Raw genomic sequence first — 16809 nt, forward strand, 5'->3', positions numbered from 1 at the left:
TTACAAATTCGGCTGAGTGGGAAGATATACATGGTACAGATAGGAACTGGAAACACAGGGAATGCAGGACAATGAACCCCTCAGGACCAGTGGTGAGAGTGGTGATACCAGGAGAGTGGCTGGCAGGTGAGGGAGAAAGGGGGAACAGATTACAAGGATCTACACATGACCTCATCCCTGGGGATGGACAGTGGCAAAATGGGTGAAGGGAGACGTCGGATGGTGTAAGATATGACAAAATAATAATAATTTATAAATTATCAAGGGTTCATGGGGGAGGGAGGAGTGGGAATGGAAGGGAAAAATGAGGAGCTGAGGGGCTAAGTAGAAAGCAAATGTTTTGAGAATGATGAGGGAAACAAATTTACACAAGTGCTGGACACAATTGATGTATGTATGGATTGTGGCAAGAATTGTAAGAGCCCTCAATAAAATGATTTTTTTTAAAAGATGTTTCTGACTGAAGGCATGATATCTTTTATTGCGCCATATGGATGTGAAGTTGGACATAACTAAGACCAAAGAATACTCCATGTTTTTGAACTCTGGTCCTGAGGAGATACTGGAAGGGCATGAACTGCTTAAAAGACAAAGTGATATCTCTTGGAAGAGGCAGGGACAAAGTGCACCTTGAGGCAAAGATGGAAATGCTTCCGCTTACATACTTTGGGCCTATTGTTAGTAGAGACCACCCCTAGAGAAGGACATCAGGTTTTATAAAACTCAGGGGCAGAAAAAAAGAATAAGGTACTCAAAGACATGGATTGACAAGTGGCTACAACAATGAGCTTTGAGTCCCAGGAAGAACCATGAGCATGGCCCCAGCATGGGCAATTTTTCTTTCTGTTGTTCCGAGGGTGGATATGGGTCAGAATGGACTTGATGGCACTGAACAACAACAACAACGTCTTATTTTTTATTTTTTGAATGTTTGTATGCTTTTTCTGGATATGAAACCCAAGATAGGTAAACCTATAGAGACAAACTGCATTAATGGTTACTTGGGGGTATGACTGGGGAGTTTAGGGCAAAACAGAGAGCTAATATCAATGAGTACAAGAAAGAAGTAGATGTTATAAAATTGATTGTGTTAGTGATGATACAACTTTATTGATACAATTGTTATTTTTCAGAAAGTTTTAAATAAATATTTAGTATCTCTAGGGTTAATCACAACTGGATCAATAGGTGACATCATGAAAAAATGAAGAAAGGTTTGAAGTTGTCAAGGATTTATTCTTGCTGGGATCCACAATCAATGCTCATGGAAGCAGCAGTAAAGATATCAAAAGATGGATTTCATGTAAGTAATTTGCTGCACAGGAAATCTTCAGAGTGTGGAAAAGCAGGAATATTACTGGGAACTAAGGTGTACCTGACTCTAGTCATGCTATTTCAACCACCTTATATGCATGTGAAAATTTGAACATGAGTAAGGAAGCCTGAGGAAGAATTGACGTGTTTGAATTATGGTGGTATAGAAGGGTATTACAAGTACCAAGGATTGCTGAAAGGATTAATAAGTCTTTATTGGAAGATGCACATCCAGAAGGCTCCATAGAGGTAAGAGTGGCTACACTTTGACTCAAATACTCTAGACATTCTTAAAGAGAATAGTCCCTGTGGGTTTCTGAGACCGTAACTCTTTACCAGAGTAGAAAACCTTATCAAATTGCTGACCTTTAAATTACTTGGCTACACATGAGCCATTTTGCCATGAGAGATTATTGTAAAGAAAACATGCATAAATATATTCCTGTAGTCAGTGGCTGCCTGAAAACAAATTTTCAAGTAATTAACTTGTCCTAGACTCTTTAAGATACTTCCTGCCCTCCTCCGCTACCCCCCAAAAAGGTGTTCCAATCTAAGACATTACTTTGAATGGGACCAAATGCTAAGTGAATTGATTAGTAGGGAAACCACCTCAGAATGTTATGTAAACTGGTTTTCAGGAGTCCAGAAGTTAATTCTTATGAAATTTTGGATCATTTTATTAGGGGATCGTACAACTCTTATTACAATCCATACATACATTAATTGTGTAAAGCATATTTGTACATTCATTGTCCTCAACATTCTCAAAATATTTGCTCTCCACCTAAGCCCCTGGCATCAACTCCTCATTTCCCCCTCCCTTCCCACTGTCTCCTCCCTTATGAACCCTTGGGAATTTATAAATTATTATTTTGTCATATCTTGCCTGGTCTGATGTCTCCCTCCTCCCACTTTTCTGTTATCCATCCCCAAGGGAGGAGGTCACATGTAGATCCTTGTAATTGATTCCCCCTTTCCAACCCACCCTCCCTCTAGCCTCCCAGTATCGCCAATCACACCACTGGTTCTGAAGGGATAATCCACCCTGGATTCCCTGGGTTTCCAGTTCCTATCTGTACCAGTGTACATCCTCTGGTCAAGCCATATTTGTAAGGTAGAATTGGGATCATGATATTGGGGGAGGAGGAAGCATTTAGGAACTAGAGGAAACTTGTATGTTTCACCATTGCTACATCTCACCCTGACTGGCTCATCTCCTTTCCGAGACCCTTCAGTAAGGGGATGTCCAGTGGCCTATAAATGGGCTTTGGGTCTCCACTCCTCCAGCACCACCCCCTCCCCATTAACTATGATAACATTTTTTTGTTCTGATGATGCCTGATACTTAATCCCTTCAACACCTCATGATCACACAGACGGCTGTGCTTCTTCCATGTGGGCTTTGTTGCTACTGAGCTAGATGGCCGCTTGTTTACTTTCAAGGATTTAAGACCCAAGACAGTATCTCTTTTGAGAGCCAAGCACCATCAGCTTTCTTTATAAAATTTGCTTATTCACCCTCTTTGTCTTCAGCAGTTGTGTCAGGAAGGTGAGCATTATAGAATGCCAATTTAATAGAAGATATATTCTTGCATTGAAGGAGTACTTGAGTTGAGACCCAATGTCTTTCTCCTACCTTAATACTAAACCTACAAATATATGCACATAGATCTATTTCCCCATCCTCATATATAAATATATTTGCATATGTACATGCCTTTATTTAGACCTCTATAAATGCCCTTTGCCTCCTAGCTCTTTCCTCTATTTCCTTTGATTTTCCTCTTGTCCCACTATCATGCTCAGTCTTCGTTTGGGTTACAGTAATTCCTCTTGGTTACATTACCCTTGACCATGCCCTTCCAGGCCTCCTACACCCTCCTCTCCACCGATTTGGATCCCTTGTTTTTCCCTTGTTCCTGGGTTTGTTAACACCACTAATATTTTCCCCCATCTCACTCTCTCCAATGTCCACAGGAACTTTTGGTCCTGTTGTTTTCTCCTTCAGATTGCTCATCCAGTCTATCTTATTTAGACAGACCTGCGGAGATAATAACATGTACAAAAAAACAAGACAGAGCAAAACCAAGTAACATTATACAAGAAAACAACAACAAACCAATAACAAAAAAATAAAACAAAACACAACAAGAAAGAAAAGCTTGTAGTTACTTCAAAGATTGTTGGCTTTTGGAGTGGTTTCCAGTCCAGTCTGTTGGGACACCACGTCCTGGCCCCAAAGTCCACCTTCAGCATTCCCTGGGGACCTCGCCACTCCATTCCCTTGCTGTTCTGTTGCACTCCCTTAGTGTTTTGCCTCAGTGTGGCGGGATCAGATCGGGTGCAATTCCCACACTGTGTCTCTGGTGTTGTACCCTGCAGGGCCATGGGTCAGTGAAGGGCATCATGTCTCATAGTGGGCCGGCCATGTGGTCCTCTCTGTGGACTGGCTACTCTAATGGGGGACATTGTCCTCAAGGCCTGGTGGGCCAGAATGTGCTTCACTCTCTCTTCCTCCCCCTTCATCTGCTCCCATGCACTCTGTTCAGATATGTTACTCACCAAAACCTGCAGATCCAATGCCATACTTTGAAATAAATTCTTCTGGTGGAAAGGGCAGGTGTCCATGTAGTAGTTGGGATTGGGGCCCGCCCCTCAGACCTTTCCCTAGTTCCCTACTCCACATCGGCATGTTGCATTCACATCTTGGAGCACTGGGTTGAAGTCTGGTCCCTCTTTCCCTGTGGAGATATAAACAATACCCTCCTCTTGGGTGGGTTATTGCCCTGTTCCCCCACTACCCATTTCTTTATTATTATTATTTTCCTTTCCCCACTTCCTTTTTAGTTGTCTACCATATGTATCCCTGTATTTGATCTGGTCCCTGACATATTACCTGGACCTCATCTCAGGAATGTTTGTTTACAGTAGTTTTTTCCCTATGCCCCCTTAGCATTATTTTTTCAAAGCTTACCTCAATGGACTCATGTTGTACTTCTCCTTTTATGCTTGTCTTACTTCAATTTGCATGATTTCTCTAGTTCTTCCCAAGCAGCAATGTGTTTCATACGTTCATGACTGCTTTTTAATGATGCATAGCACTCCATTATATGTATGTATGTACCACAGCTTTTAAATCCACTCATCAGTTGATGGAAATAACTCCTTGCATTTGTGAATTCTGCTGCAGTGAACATTGGAGCACAGATGTCTGGCCTTAGCTTGTTTCTTGCCTCTTCTGGGTATGTGCCCAGTAGGGGGATTGCTGGGTCATATGGTAACTCAATTTCCATCTGTTTTTGGTATTGCTAGAGTGGTTTCCGTAGGGCTGTACATACTTACAAGTCCACCAGCAGTGGTCCCAACACAGCCCTCCAACACTTGTTGCTTTCTGATTTTTTGAATTAGGCTATCTTGGAGTGTATTACGTGATAACTCATTGCTGTTTTAATTTGCATTTCTCTTATGGCTAAAGATTGGCAACATTTTCTCATATGTTTGCTAGCCATTCGGATTTCTGCCCCTGTGAAACTTCTGTTCAGGTCCTTTGCCCACCTCCTCAGTGGGCAATTAGTTTTGTTTTGTTTTTTTTCTTTTTGGAAGCTAGCAGAGTATTGTAGATTTTAGTAATAAGGCCTGCGTTTGATGTGTCATTGCTAAGGATGTTTTCCCAGTCCGTGTAGACTCTTATTACTCTCTCAGGGAACTCTTTTGATGTACACAGTATCTCCAATTTGTCAATTTGTGCTTCCTCTATGTTTGTGTCATTCCCTATTTCTGATATCCTATATATTCCTTGTGCCAAATTTCCCAAGTTGGTCCCAATTTCCTCATTGATGGCCCTAATAGTTTGGGATTTAACTTCAAGGTCTGTGATCCATCTTGAGTTTATCCTTGTGCATAGAGTGAGACAATAGTCTTGCTTCATTTTTTTCTGCAGGTAAATATCCATTTTCTCAAGCAACACTTGTTAAAGAGGGCATCTGCTCCCCATTGGAGATTTTTGGGGCCCTTATCGAAGATCAGTTGTCTGTATGCTGATGATTTTATTTCTGGGTTTTCAGTTCTTTTCCATTGGTCTGAGTATCTATCATTGTACCAATATCAAGCGGTTTTTTACAACTGTGGCTATATAGTATGCGCTAAAGTCAAGTAAAGCAAGCCCTCCCACTGTGTCCTTCTTCTTGAGGAGTTCTCTGCTAATTCTGGGCTTCTTCCCTCTACATATGAAGTTGGTAATCAGTGTTTCCATTTCTTTGAAGAAAGACAAGTGTAATTGTTTTGGGATTGCATTAAATTTATATAGTACCTTTGGCAGAATTGACATCTTGACTATATTGAGTCTTCCAATCCAGGAGCATGTGATATTCTTCTATTAGTTGAGTTTGCTCTTGGTTTCTTCTAATAGTATTCGGTGGTTTTCCCAATATATATCTTTTGTTTTTTTAGTCAGGTATATCCCTAGATATTTCAATTTGTGTTTCGCTATTGTGAAGGGTATCACTTTTTTGATCTCTTCTTTTGTGGTCTTATCCAATGGGTATAACAGTCGAATGGACTTCTGTTTGCTGATCTTGTATCCTGCCACTCTGCCAAACTCCTCTATTGCTTCCAGTGCTCCTTTTGTGGAGCTTTTGGGATTTTCCATATATGAAATCATATCTGAATTTTCTTAAAGCTACAGGATCATCATGGAAAATAATTTGGGGACATAATTAAAGAAACTTGAAAGCTACATGAGTGAGAAAAAGGCCATTAAATTTTCACACAAGCATTTTATTTCCCCAATGATAAGGAATATCCTCATTCTGCATGAGTAGCAAGGGCTGTCCTGTGACATTAGCACCGAGAGATTTACTTTGGGAAGCCTAACCAGGTCCCCCATAGGCATCATTGCTTGATTAGACTTATTTTTTCACCCCCAGATTCAAAGAGCGTTGAAAAGAAACAAGATTTGAGTTCTTTGTGTAAGTCAAAACTGCAGAGCTTTGACATACTATAAATCAGAATGCTAAAATCCTAGGGAAAATTTCGAGAAATGGGGACATCACCTTCAGAGGGTGTCTGAGTATGTGGAGAAAGAGTAGCTTTATATTTTAATGTTTGTTTCATAACAATTCTATTAGGTTTTAGCAACACTGTGATTTAACTTTGCATTATAAAACTCAGAATAAAAGGAAAAGTCTCTCTAGTTGAAAATATGTATAATGTTGTTGAATACATTTGTAATACAGTTGAATAAATAATAGTTAAACAATTATGTGATGTAGTTTAATATATGTACAATAGGTGAATCAATATAGACTAATGTTGAGTGTGTGTATATATATAATATGGTTTAATATATGCAATATAATTTACTATATATAATTTAATAGGAAAATAAGGTTGAATATATATATTTATACCCATACACACAAATATAAGCCAAGACATATATACATACGTACGCATATATGCGATTTGTTCTGGTTTTTGTTTTTTTTTTTCATTTTGTGGTTTATGTCCTTTGCATTTTGTCATTGTTGGTAGTTTTCTTGACTTTTTGTTGACTGTTATTTTTTGTTTTGTTTTATAGTATATGAAGAGCAGTTTGGGTCTATAGAGACAGCAAGTAGAATAATCCTTCCTGGCATGGTGTGATGGGGAAGGTGGGGTGTGGGGAAGGTGGTGAGGTGGAGTAAGGGGTACCAAGTAGTTCAAGAAAGGATAAAATATTTTGGAACTGTTTTGTGGTAATGGTTGTACGATACTGCTTGGTATTATTGAACTATTGAATGGTATGGTGTCTGGATTAGTTCCTAATAAAATAGTTCGGAGAAAAAAAAGAAATCATAAAAAAACAAAAGCAATACTTTTCAAGTCAGGAAAAAAATAGAAATTTCCATTGCCACAATTACTAATTGTTCAGAAAATGATATCTATTATAATAAAAAATAAGACTTGTAAAATATCAAATCTGAAAATTGGATTTAGAAGCATATTTTTAAATGTTTAGGAATTTTAATAAAATTACCTCAAATTCTTAGCTATTATAAGATGACTATTAGATTTATGGGTTTGTGGTAGTTACCTAATCTGGTGTCAGTTTAAGGATTAAGAGTGTAGGGGCAAAGTCTAGGCTGTCAAATTGGAGATAGCCAATGAGACGTCTGTGGGCATGGCCTTCTGAGAATTCTGGGAAATCTGGTACTTCCTCCTTGGAAGTAGAAGACACCTCTCTCTCTGCTACTCCCTGGGAGACATTTCAAAAAGAGAAGCCACGTGGATGCAACCAGACCTCAGAAGCCAGAGAAGCCACAGAGAGACCCCCCGCCAGTGCTGAGATGCTTACAATGCCACTGGACCCAAAGACTTTCTACTCACTGGCTTGTGTTTGTCCCACATTTGGCTTCATTGCATGTGTTTCATGAGTCTGAAGAGGATTTTATAGATTGGTTTTGGACATATGGGGTAATACCTGACTTATGGCCTTAGAGTGGACTGGGTTGGCATGTTTTCACAATGTTCAATTCTTCTTGTATATAAACCTCTTTCTTATACATATATGTGTGCCCATTTTTTGTTTCTCTAGTCTGCCCACACTAACACAGATTCTTGAAAAATATTCTAAAATAGGTATAGCTTTAAACAAAGAGCAGTTTGAAATATAAAGAAAGAGATTGTTCCTTTTTGAGCAAAGAAAAACTCAACTAGGAAAAACATATTAATAAAATCTCAATTATTAAAATTTAACCAATAGATTTAATAAAAAAGGTAAATTAAAATAGCAATTAAAAGATTGAAAATATTGATATATTAATGAGAATTCCTGGATAAATGGAAAAGTTCTTGTTTGCATTGAAAGACTGAATATAATAAAGATGCCATTGTTTTTGAGAAACATTTAGTACTTTTATGTGATCTTACAAATAATTTAAATAGTTTACATATTTTTAAAAGGCTTATTTCCAGAAAAACAAGAATCATGACAAAGTAGTCAAGGGGAGTCTAAGCATAGTTATAAAATCTCTAATATTGCTAATGGAACCAGATATAGCATAAAAGAAAACTTTATAGTAGTTAGAAAGTGTAATGAAATAATTACTTACAATTAAATACTGTGTAGTACTGGAAAAAATGCTCAAATTAACAGAATAATGAACTAAAATAAAAATGTGAAAGTTGACAAATATAGGGAATTGATGCAATAGCTGTTTTTTGTGATACTCAGTCCATTGAGTGACTTTTTGGAGAAAATGATAAATATTATAGTACATTATAATATGAGATATGATTATAGTACATTAAAATGCTAAAACTGATTGCAATTGTTAAAACCTTATCATTTTATCTCTATTTTGATAGACTGACTTGCTGTGGTTTTTCTCTTTTCTTTTCTTCTTTTTTTTTTCCAAATTGGGGCTTCTCTCTGTTGCACTTGGAATTATTGGTACATTGTTGACCCACTGTTACATAGCTCCCTATGTTTTCTGGTATATGAAACCCAGGTTGGGTGGATCTATGGGCGAGACCATAACTAGAACATGGATTCCTGAGGGGATGGCCTGGAAAAAGAGAGTGATGAGGATCTGATATCAAGAAGACAATGTTTTGAAAACGATTGTCATTATAATTGTACAACCCTGCTTGATAATGGCTGAGCCATTGGGTGATATGATATCTAGATTATGTCCTCATAAAATTATTTGGGAAAAATGATGATAATAAATTAAGAGCTTATTAAAGCTATTATTCTACTATATTAAAGAAAGATAAAATAAAACACGCCAGTTAAGGATATACTTGAAAATATCCAAACTAAACCAAACTCACTCTCATCCAGTGGAGTCCAACTGATAGAGACTGATAGGACAGGGTAAAACGACCTCTGTGAGTTTATGAGAACATAACTCTTTAGAGGAGTAGAAAGCCTCATTTTATTTCTCCTGAAGATCCCCTAGTTGTTTCGAACTGCCAAGACTAGCTACACAAAGCGTAACCACTTTGCCAGGGCTTCCTGAAGGTATCAGAACACCTAATTAATTGGCATTATCATATAATGGAAAGCTCTGTTATGCAGTAGTTAAGACATATTGTAAAGATAGGTTTGGTGGATTGGATATCTTGGTCCTCAACTTACTAGCTGCATTGCATTGCAAAAGTTACTCAATGTTTATGTGTCTCAGAATTCATATTAATAAAATAGAAATGAAAATCACAGTTGTGTCGTATCAGTTCTATTCTGAACCTTGGGTTGCTCTGAATTAAAATTAACTGGATGGTAGTAAGATCTTTCTTGGTGAGTATGTGTACAGTCAGATGCACTTTCATTTTACTTCTGCATTATAATAATATCAATCAAACCCCTAAAACACATTCCAACATCTTTGGACCATTTTTGCTGTTGTTGATGTGTGCTATTGAGTCAATTCTAAGTCATTGCAAGGAGATGGCATAGATTTTCCCATGGGCTTTCTAGGCTGTAGGGATAACAGGGCAGATTGTCAAGCCCTTTCTATGTACAAGAGCTTCAGATTTATCACCTTTTTGTTTAGTAATATCAGATTTAACCATTGTACAACCACTCTAAGAAAATATTTCATTAGATCAGTTAGTCACTAGTGAACATGGAATGCTTAGTTTGGATCAGTTCTAAATTTTCAGAAATAAATTTTTATGAAAGCTTATTAATAATTATTTATTTTATTTTATGGATAACGAAAGAAATTAAATAACAAGCAGAAAAATTCAATAATTTCCCCAGGATCACATGCCTAGTAAGTAATATAGCAAGAATAGAATTAAATACTATTCTATATTACTCTCATTAATCTCTCCTATTGATCTCTGTCCATATGACGAATGGCCATCTTTGGCGGAGGTGTCAATTTTTCACATAATTAGCTGTGTTCAGGATCAGAGTATCATTCAGGACACAGTGTGGAGGCTTTCATAAGTACTAACATAGGCTAGATTTTTATAAGAATAAACCTTAGGGAATCAGAGTGATTAAGATGTTGTACCATGTCCAGCTGAGATTATCACCTTCTGATTCTCTTTATTCTTTTCTGATTCCAAATTTACTTGTGCTCTTATTCCATCTTCATCACTATAGTTATATGTTGTTTAAGTAAATTCACATTTAAATAATTAATCATGAATAATGATAGTTCTTTGTATTTTATTATAAGTTTTAAGAGTATTTAAATCACTTTAACTTAAATTTATAGAATTTTCATTACAGTATAGTGATGATCCAAACATTGCATCAGGTGTTTTCTTTTAATAGATAATAAAACTTTTCATAAATAATATATTATAATTATGTTAAATAAGGAATAAGAAGAAATTTGAAGAGGAGGTAGATTTCATAAAAAGAGATCATAAGATATAAAACAATTATTTTCATTTTATGTGAACATAGAACACAGATTATTCTCCAGTTGCCACATTAAAAAAAAAAAACTATTGTCATACCAATGTGTGAATTTGTAGCTTGAATTTCTATTAGAAAAAGAACACATTTGTATCTGTCACATTGGACTGTACACTTTATACATACATTTGTGTTGAACCATGTCATCAACCAACAAGATGTTCTCCAGTTTGACACATCAGAAAAGCAATTTAATTCTGTCAAAAGAAGTGCAGGGATGAAATAGCTATTTTTGGCTCCACAGTATGAATAATACAGAAGTTGCCTTTTTGTTCTGCACATCAAAAGATTTTATTAACTTGGAACTAGGAACTGTGCAAAAATAAAATAACATCAGAATTAACTTTATCCTTACATAGATGTATATATATGACTGCATATGTACTTTTATAGATATATATGCTTCAATGAGATTATTAAAACAATGACGATAATACAAATGATTAACCTATTTCTAAAAGCATAAAATATTATGCTAAATCATCAAAGTTATTAAATGTTCTAATTGAGTTTATAGGTAAGTGATTAGATTAAAAATGAAATAAGGTTCTGATCAAATTAGCAATAAAAATAACTATAGCTGTGAACCTAGACTTTGTAATTTAGAAAAATCTATATATATTTCTTGGTTTACTGTGAAGTTTTAAATTGTTGAGAATTTATAGTAATTCTCTAAGACATAAAACTGAGTATTAGCTTTCTCAAAATGTGTGGCTTAGTGAACTAAATCCAATCTTCTCTTGGAAGTTACATTAACCAAATAATGAATTAAATTTTTAAAACTGTATTCAGAGGAAAAGTTTTCACTTTAATGACAAGAAATTTAATTACTTATTTTATGCTACTTAACACTGAGGTTTCAACCCAAAAATCTAGAATTAACTTATTGAGCTTTGACCAGACCAAAAATCCTGACTATGTCAAATAAATTCCTGACTGTATCTAATAAAAATATAACCAACAATTACAATATCATTCCTATTGTGTATCTCATATAATTCTTTAAATGAGAAAAAGAACACCTGATTTTTATATTACATTTCTCAGACATAATTGGGACTGAATTTCTTACGGTATGTCCTCATTAACATAAAACATTTATATTTCCAAATTATTTCACATTCATAGGTATAGATATGGTTTAAACTTCGACAAAACTTTTGGACACAAATAAAAACCATACCTGGTGTTCTTTAAATCTGGATCCATCCAAATTTATGAGTTTTATATCTAATACATATTTTTTAAATACCCAAGCATTACTTTTATAATAGGAAAATTAAGACTGAAGAGAACATTCACTTGGAATCAATCAAAGTTAAAATATGTCAAATAAATGTATAAATATGTATATATATATGTTTCTTTAGATGATAGATATACAAATAGATGGCAAACAGAGAAACTCTCAGAAACTTAAGCTACTGAATAACTGCATCCCTAATATAATCTATCATCAGATATTATAAAATACTAAAAACTTCTAACAAAAAGATCATCATATCTGAATAAAAATAGATGGCTAAAAATAATCCAAACAATTTTTAATGAAATTTGGCATGAATACTGAACTTGGCATGGTAATGAATCTGATGGTGACATTGCACTCATTGTCAAAAAGACATTGCAAAATCAATCATCAAATACAACAAAAGAAATCCAATTAATACAACTATTATTAAAATTTATGCACTAACCACAGCAGTTAATGATGAAGACATTGAAGAATTCTATCAAAGACTCCAGTCAGAAATTGCTCAAATATGCAATCAAGATGCAGTGATCATTATTGGAAATTAGAATTCAAAAGACAGAAACAAAGAGGAAGGAACAATAGTTAGAAAAATTTGATTGGTAATTAAAATGAAGTTAGAGATTGCATGATAGAATTTTGCAAAACTAACAAGTTCTTCATAGTAAATGCCTTTTGTTTAACAACACAAAAGTTGACTGTACTCCAGACCTTCTCCACATGGAATATGCAGAAATCAAATTGACTCCATCTGTGAGTAGAAACAATGAAGAAGCTCCATATCAGTGGCTGACTGTGTAGCAGACCATCAATTGATCACATGTAAGTTGAGGTTAATGATTAAGCAAACTAAAACAAACCTACAAGAGCCAAAACACAAACTTCACTCTATCGCACTTAGGTATCTGGAGAACATTTGAAGGACAGATTTATTGCACTGGACACTAATGACAAAAGTCCTGATGAGCTGTGGTAGAACATCAAGCATATCATGCATGAATAAAGAAAAAGGTCATTAAACAGACAGGAAAGAAAGGAAAGATCCAAGTAGATGTCATAAGAGACTGTGAGACTTTCTCTTAGAATAATTAAACAAATGCCAGAAATGATGAAGTCAAATATCTGTATAGAAAATTGTAAAAGGCATCTCAAAAGACAAGACCAAACATTATAATGAAATGTACAACAACCTAAAATTGGAGAACCAAAAGAGAAGACCAAGATCAGCATATCTGATACTGAAAGGACTCAAGAAAAAATTCAAGGCTCAAATTTCAACCTTCAAGATTCTATGAGCAAAAAATTTAAATGAAGCAGGAAGTATCAAAAGAAGATGGAAAGAATACATAGAGTATCTGTACCAAAAAGAACCAGTAAACGCTTGGCAATTTGAGGAGGTAGTATATATACAAGAACCAATGGTGCTGAGGGAGAATTTCAAGAAACACTGAAAACATTATCCAACAATAAAGGTACATGAATTGATGGAACACCAGTTGGAATGTTTTAAGAAGCTGATGACGAACTAGAATCATTTACTAGCCAATGACAGAAAATGTGTAAGATATATCCTTGGTTAACAACAGGAAGAAATCCGTATATTTTATGCATTCTAAAGAAAGATACACCAACAAAATGCTCAAACTATAGAACAATATCACTATTACATGCAAGTAAATTTTGCTGAAGATCATTCAACCGGGTTACCACAGTACATTCACAGGGAGTTGGCAGAGATACCGGCTGGATTCAGAAGAGGATGTGGCCCAAGAGATAACATTGCTGATATCAGATGGTTCTTGGCTGAAAGCAAATCATATCAGAAAGATGTTCAATTGTGTTTTACTTACTATGCCAAGGTTTTTATTGTGTCGATCATAACAAACTATGGTTAACCTTTACATGACTGGGAATTCCAGAACACTTTCATTGTCCTCATTTAGAATTGTACATGGATCAAGTGAATATTGTGTGAACTGAACAAGGGAGTACTGCATGGTTTACAATCAGGAAAGATGTGTGTCTGGATTGTATCCTGTAACTGTACTTATTCAGTATGTGTGGTATGCAAAAATTCAGAGAGGTTGGCTAATGATGTGATATTGGGATTGGAGGAAGTCTTATTAACTTTGGTATGCACATGACACATATTTCTTGTGAGAAGCACTTGACACACTTGCTGAAGAAGATCAAGGATTGAAGCTTTCACTATGGATTATAACTCAATGTAATTAAGACCAAAATTCTCATAATTGAACCAAAAGGTAGCATCTTCAGAAATAATCAATTGAAGTTGTCAAAAAAGTTGTCTTGCTGTGTACACAATAAATGCTCATAGAAGGAGCACTGAAGATATCAAAAGACACATTGCCTTGGGTAAATCTGCTGCATAAGATCACTTATTTAGAGTTTGGAAAATCAAGTATTTTACTTTGGGGACTAAGGTGCACCTGAACCAAGCCATAGTATTTTCAATTGCCTCATATGCATGTAAAAGTTAGACTTTGAATAAAGAAGACCGAAGAAGATTTGATGCATTTGAATTGTAGTGATGGGGAGGAATGTTGAAAGTATCATGGACTGGTAAAAGGACAAACCAATCTGCCATGGATTAAGTATCTTTAGAGGCCAATGTGCTCCTTATAGGCAAGAATGGGAGACTCCGTCTTAAAAACTTTTGACATATTGTCAGGAGAAACCAGTCTCTGGAGAACGACATCATGTTTAGTCAATTATATTGGCAGAAAAGAGAAAATCCTTTAAAGAGATTGACATCTTGGTGACAATAATGGACTCAAGCATAGGAACTATTGTGGGGATGGCACAGGACATGGTAATGTTTTGTTCTGTTGTACACAAGTTCTCTATTGGTATCAACTGGATGAATAATTTTCCTGAGAATTTCCTCATGAGTGTTATGTTCACATTACAAGCATATCTATTGTTTGGATGAAAGTTGATCATTAGAGGTGGTGTAAATTCCAGAACTGAAGAATATCTTAGGGCCTAGTCTTTGGAGTTTCACCAATCTCCAGCCAATCACTAAATCTGGTTCATTTTACTATTTTATATTTTGCTACACATTTTTTATTCTACTTTTCTGGGACCTTATACTATTACCCTGATTAGAGTGTGTGTTAGTCTGGGTATTTTAGAGAAACACATCCACAGAAACTCATATGTATAACAGAGAGTTTTATATAAACAGTAAGTGCACATCAAGAAAACATCCCAACCCACAGCTGCCCAAGCCCACAAGTCTACCATTAGTCTGTATGTCCAACACCAACCCACAAAGTCCTCCTCCATCTCACAAAACAGATGCAGTGATGCCGACTGCAGGAGGAAAGCTGAGTCAGTAAGTGTGTACACATCTCAGTGCAGGCAGGGGTCTCCACATGGCTTCTCCAGCACCCATGGCTGCTTCAGGGTAGGTCCATGTGGCTTCTCCTCAGGGATATCTTGCAGGAAGTGAGCCTTGCCAGTTGAAGCAGGGAACTGACTAAAGCAGCTTCACCCTTGTCCAACCATCAGAAAGCAAGAGACCTGAGAATTAGAAAGGCAAGGCTCACGGAGCCTTTTATCCTTCTGCCCTTCAATTAACCCCACCTGTGCTTATCGGGCAGCTTGGCCCAATAAAGATTAACTATCTCAGAGTGTTTGGTGGGATTTTCAGGCACTATAAGGTTCTGTTAGCCTAGAGGGTGGCTATGAATCATGTGATCCACTTGTCATTTGGACTAATAGTTTGGGTTTTCCACACCCCTTCATCCATATGATTACTCATAAATTTTTAAGACCTCAATCACTGCTTAGCAAAAATAGGATGTAGAACATTTTCTTTTCGGACTATGTTATATTAAATAATTTAAATGTGCCTCCAGAATAGGATCCTAAACCTCTAAGCCCAATAACTCAGTTATTCAAAGTGTGTGACTTTGGCTAAAAAAAAAATTCATACCTTTCCCCCCCTGTATGATCTATTACATAACATTGTTGTTAGATGGCCTCTTGTTAGAGACTCCGTGTATAACAGAGATGAACATTGCCTTGTCCTGCGTCACCGTCACGATTGTTCTTGCAATCATTACTGCATCTATTGTGCTATGTAGCTTCAAAATGTGGCTTCGCTTTCTTGCAGTTCCCTGTGAATGTACTACTACAACCCTCTATTATATATTTGGATGTTTGACAGCACATACAAATATGTAGGTGGAGATTGACTCTTCCAAACCTACATGTCTATCTGTGGGTACTCCCATATGACATCCTACACCTGTGCATCTTTCATATTTCCCTCAGGATACTATCACCTTGTTGGCATTGTTCTTAGGTGCCATTGCAGCAGTCTCACTTATAGCAACCCCATATTAAACAATATAACACCAACAACAAAACTGTCCTACCTGCGCCATCCTTGAAAAGCTTTTTATGCTTGAGACTGTCATTGCAGGCTTTCTTCTTTTTCGTAGCCTGGTTCTTCCTTCTAAAAACTTAAATACAATGTTGAATAGTAGTGGTGAGCTTTGATGCCCTTGTTTTGTTCTTACTTTTAGAGGATGCCATGGATTGAGTGATAGGCATAAAGCCAGCGATTGCATGGTATACTGTTACAAGACCAATGACCTGTTCATCACAAGTACCTTTTTTGCAACAAAATAAATAAAAGCTATGCATCTAGACTTCTCTAGAGAGGCTATAAAAATCAAATGGACTATATCTGTGGATGAGAGGTGGAGGGACGCAGTATCAGCAGCCTAAACTAGGCCAGAACATCAACAGTTTCCCGTATGTAAGTTCATAGTGTAGTTGTAGAAAATTGAAA

The sequence above is a fragment of the Tenrec ecaudatus genome, chromosome 3 (assembly GCF_050624435.1).
Source record: "Tenrec ecaudatus isolate mTenEca1 chromosome 3, mTenEca1.hap1, whole genome shotgun sequence".
NCBI classification, from domain to species: domain Eukaryota; kingdom Metazoa; phylum Chordata; class Mammalia; order Afrosoricida; family Tenrecidae; genus Tenrec; species Tenrec ecaudatus.